Genomic DNA, 4,241 nt, shown 5'->3' with positions numbered 1-4,241 from the left:
CATGGTCCTGACAAAGGGACACCATATATAATTAATTTTACTATGGCCAAGGTAGTCAGATGACCGTTAAGGCCCTTTGGGCCTCTTGTTAAATATTGATATAGATTGTGAATTAATAATATGTTCAGCTAACCGATTCCATATGTTCATTGTGCTAGGAAAAAGGCTATTTTTTATAACAGATAGTGCATGCGAACGGGACATTAAAATGTCTATGGGAACGCAATTTATAATTGTTGTTAGTTGTTTATATAGGGTGAAATTATTTCATATAGATAGTCAGGAGTCATGCGGTTGATCATTTTATACGGTTGGATCAAACAGTGTTTGTTTCTTCTAGTAATTAGAAAGTCAATATTGGTTTCAGAATAAAGTTTATAATGAGATGTACCTCTCCGCATACCGGTGATTATTCTAAGTGCTTCGATCTGTATTTTTTCAATTTCATTGTACAATTGTTCCATACTATATCAGCATATTCCAAAATAGGTCGTATAAAACTTTAGAGCTTAAGCATTCGCAGTATATTTAATCTTTGATAGGCTTTGTTTTGAATATAATGAATAAGGTTATTCCATGTTCCTGTTGTAATGAAGTTTAAGTTTGTTTGTTTAATGTCGGAGACATCATAGTACTTATCTCGTATGTGTTTAAAACATCGATACAATGCAATAAAACATGCCCCACTGTGAGAGGAGAATCACATGCATGGCATGTAGGAGGATCCTCCCCTCTCAATAGATAGGAATGGTGTAAAATATGTGTGTCCAATTCAGAGCCGAGAGAGAACAACTTCCTCTCTGCCGTCTCTCCGACTGTTACAGATTAGGATTAAGTGTAGGTTGTATTTTAAACAGTTTATATGTGTTTGTTTCGGTAGACCACCTTTGTTACCAATGGTGTTTAATGGCTAACTGAATGTAAGAATGTCGGTGTAAGGTAGTTTTCAGATGTGTTATGTTGCTAGGCGAAGGCAGTCTTAGCTGTAAGTTCTTAAGCCAAGGTAAGACTATGAATTTGTGTTTCATCAAATAAACCACCATTATTTAAATTTGGATGCTAATATCCGTCCTTCTTGTTGCCCCCACCTATTGAGATCTACTATTTTATGTAGACCACCAGATGGAAGTGCTATTTCAAATCGCCCTGCAGTCCGTCGTCCGGCGTCCGTCGTCCGTCAATGTAAATACTTCACTTGGATATTTGTGCATACAAATTTTGATCGGACTATTTCTTAAAATCTGCTTTTGCAGGATTTGTACAAACTTCACATGGAGGGTCCCCTTGGTCCATAGTTGTGCCATACAAATTTTGCGGCTGATCGGAAAAAAACAAGATGGCCGCCAGGCAGCCATCTTTGATTTTGGCAGTTGAAGTTTGTTATCGATATTTCTTGAGAACTACTGAAGTAATTTTGTTCAAAACTTCACATGGAGGTTACCCTTGGTCCCTATTTGTGCCATACAGATTTTGAGGCTGATAGGAAAAACAAGATCCAAGATAGTTAAGGTTTGATATCCCCATTTCTCAAAAAGTGCTGAAGGAATCTTTCTCAAATTTAATATGTAGGTTCCCCTAGGGCCCTTGATGTGCAAAATTGCATTTTTGGACCAATCGGTAAACAAGATGGCCGCCAGGCCGCCATCTTGGATTTCGATAGTAAAAGTTTGTTATGGCTATTTCTCAAATAGTACTAAAGGGATCTGTCTCAAATTTCATATGTAGGTTCCCCTAGGGACCTAGTTGTGCATATTGCATTTTGGGACCGATCAGTAAACAAGATGGCCGCCAGGCAGCCATCTTGGATTTTGTTATTCAAAGTTTGTTATCGCTATTTTCTCAGAAAGTACTGAAGGGATCTGTCTCAAAATTCACATGTAGGTTACCCTAGGGCCCTAGTTGTGCATATTGTGATTTGGGACAGATCGGTCAACAAAATTGCTGCCAGGCAGCCATCTTTGATTTTTATATTCAAAGTTTGTTATCGCTATTTCTCAGAAAGTATTGAATGGATCTTTCTCAAATTTCACATGTAGGTTCCCCTAGGGCCCTAGTTGTGCATATTGTGATTTGGGACCGATTGATCAACAAGATGGCCGCCAAGGAGTCATCTTGGATTTTGATAGTTGAAGTTTGTTACCGCTATTTCTCAAAAGGTACTGAAGCGATCTGTCTCAAATTTTATATGTAGTATGTTTGAAAAAGTTTAAAAAGTAGAGAAAAGATCCATCTTTCCTTTGTCAGATATAGATCATTCTTTGGTGGGCGCCAAGATCCCTCTGGGATCTCTTGTTAGCATTAAAATTAATTTGCCATGTTTTAGCCTATTAATTTAGAGGTCATCATTTAGCTGATCAGCTACAGTGCCTGGGTCATTATCAATAATAACATATAGTGATGTGTCATCTTCAAATAACTTAATGTTTGAAAAAACTTAATTTGTAATATCATTTATAAATAACAACAAGGACATAGTCATTCAGATCCCCCGCCAATGGGAGATATCAAAGCTGAAGGAAGTTTGATTGTGGAGACCAAAATCAAAGATGGCGGCCATCTTGTTTTTCCGATCAGCCTCAAAATCTGTATGGCACAACTAGGGCTATTTACAATAAGCGGTTTACGAATACACATACGGATACGGAAAAGGGGAGCGATCATTATTCATGATCAATTGCAGATTTTAAATAGTCACGTTTATAAATAGTAAATGTTATATCATACAAATATGTACAAATATTGTGCGAGTGTCCGAGTCATATTTGGTCAATTAATGCTTTCCCGTTGAGTCATAAACGTACAGCTCGAGCGATGTGTGTGTCGCCAGAGCGGTGAACAATGCACGATTCATGTACCTGTATGCATGTGTACTAGAATAAACGACAGTATATTATGGATGATCATTAGTGTCGTACAAGTTGCAAAGTAAGAAGGCAGACTTGTATAAACATTTATTCGTGAAAAAACAGATCAGCTCTACGCTGCGCAAGACAGGCACACAGAACAATAATCTCACTGATGTCCTCTCTACTATGTCTGAATAAGGTCGAAATAATGGCGAAAATTTTCAGCTGGTAAATTATATGTTCAACATATACTCGGTAGCGTCTGATAGTCTGTTAAAGTAACGGAGCAGGTTTTGGCGTAATGCTGGGTGGCGGCGAATTTGAGTTGAGTTAAAATGGCGAATTGAAATACACATATTATATACAAAATTTCAACAAAACAAACTACACGTTGATCTTGTGTTCTTCATTTTAATTTGTAATTAATTCACACATAGAACAATCATATGAACAAAATTAATATGATAAAAGTTATGAGAAATATTCCTACTTAAATTCTATATTTACTGTTTACCTTAGTCAATGCTCGCTCCGATGAACCACACTAATGACTAGCGTACAGTTCCGCTCCTTTACGGTTCACCCAGGTACACACGTGTGCACGAGATCTTGCATTATAGGTCAAACAGGTAGCTATTCAGAAACTACATTGAACTACACACGCTATGATATTCACAAACAATCAAATCAAATCCAAATAAATTACGGTAACATTAGATTTATTATAGATTGAGAACATTAATCAATTTTTATAAATAATGATCGTTCCCCTTCAAATACGTATCCGTATACATATACTTATGCGTATACCGCTTATTGTAAATAGCCCTACTTGGGACCAAGGGTAACCTCCATGTGAAGTTTGAATAAATTCCCTTCAGTAGTTCTCAAGAAATATCGATAACAAACTTCAACTGCCAAAATCAAAGATGGCTGCCTGGCGGCCATCTTGTTTTTCCGATCAGCCACAAATTCTGTATGGCACAAATATGGACCAAGGGTACCCTCCATGTGAAGTTTGAACAAAATCCCTGCAGTAGTTTTTAAGAAATTGTGATAAGCATTGTTTACGGACGGACGACGGACGCAGGGCGATCAAAGGAAGTTGAGCTAAAGAAAGATGGAGTATAATTCAAGTAGAGCGGGGCTGCAATTGTTGAATCAGGTATACAGCCTTGACATTTATATTAGACTATATACACAAATATTGATGGATTTGTTTGTTTGTTTGATTTATTAACGTCCTATTAACAGCTTTGGTCATGTAAGGACGGCCTCCCATGTATGCGGTGTGTTGCGTGTATGTTGTGCGAGGTGAGTGTACTGGGAGACTGCGGTATGTTGGTGTTGTGTCTTCTTGAATAGTGGAACTGTTGCCCTTTTTATAGTGTTATA

Source organism: Argopecten irradians, chromosome 15 (assembly GCF_041381155.1).
Source record: "Argopecten irradians isolate NY chromosome 15, Ai_NY, whole genome shotgun sequence".
In the NCBI taxonomy this organism is placed as follows: Eukaryota; Metazoa; Mollusca; class Bivalvia; order Pectinida; family Pectinidae; genus Argopecten; species Argopecten irradians.
The sequence above is the reverse complement of the archived record's forward strand: the minus strand, read 5'-3'. Positions refer to the sequence as shown.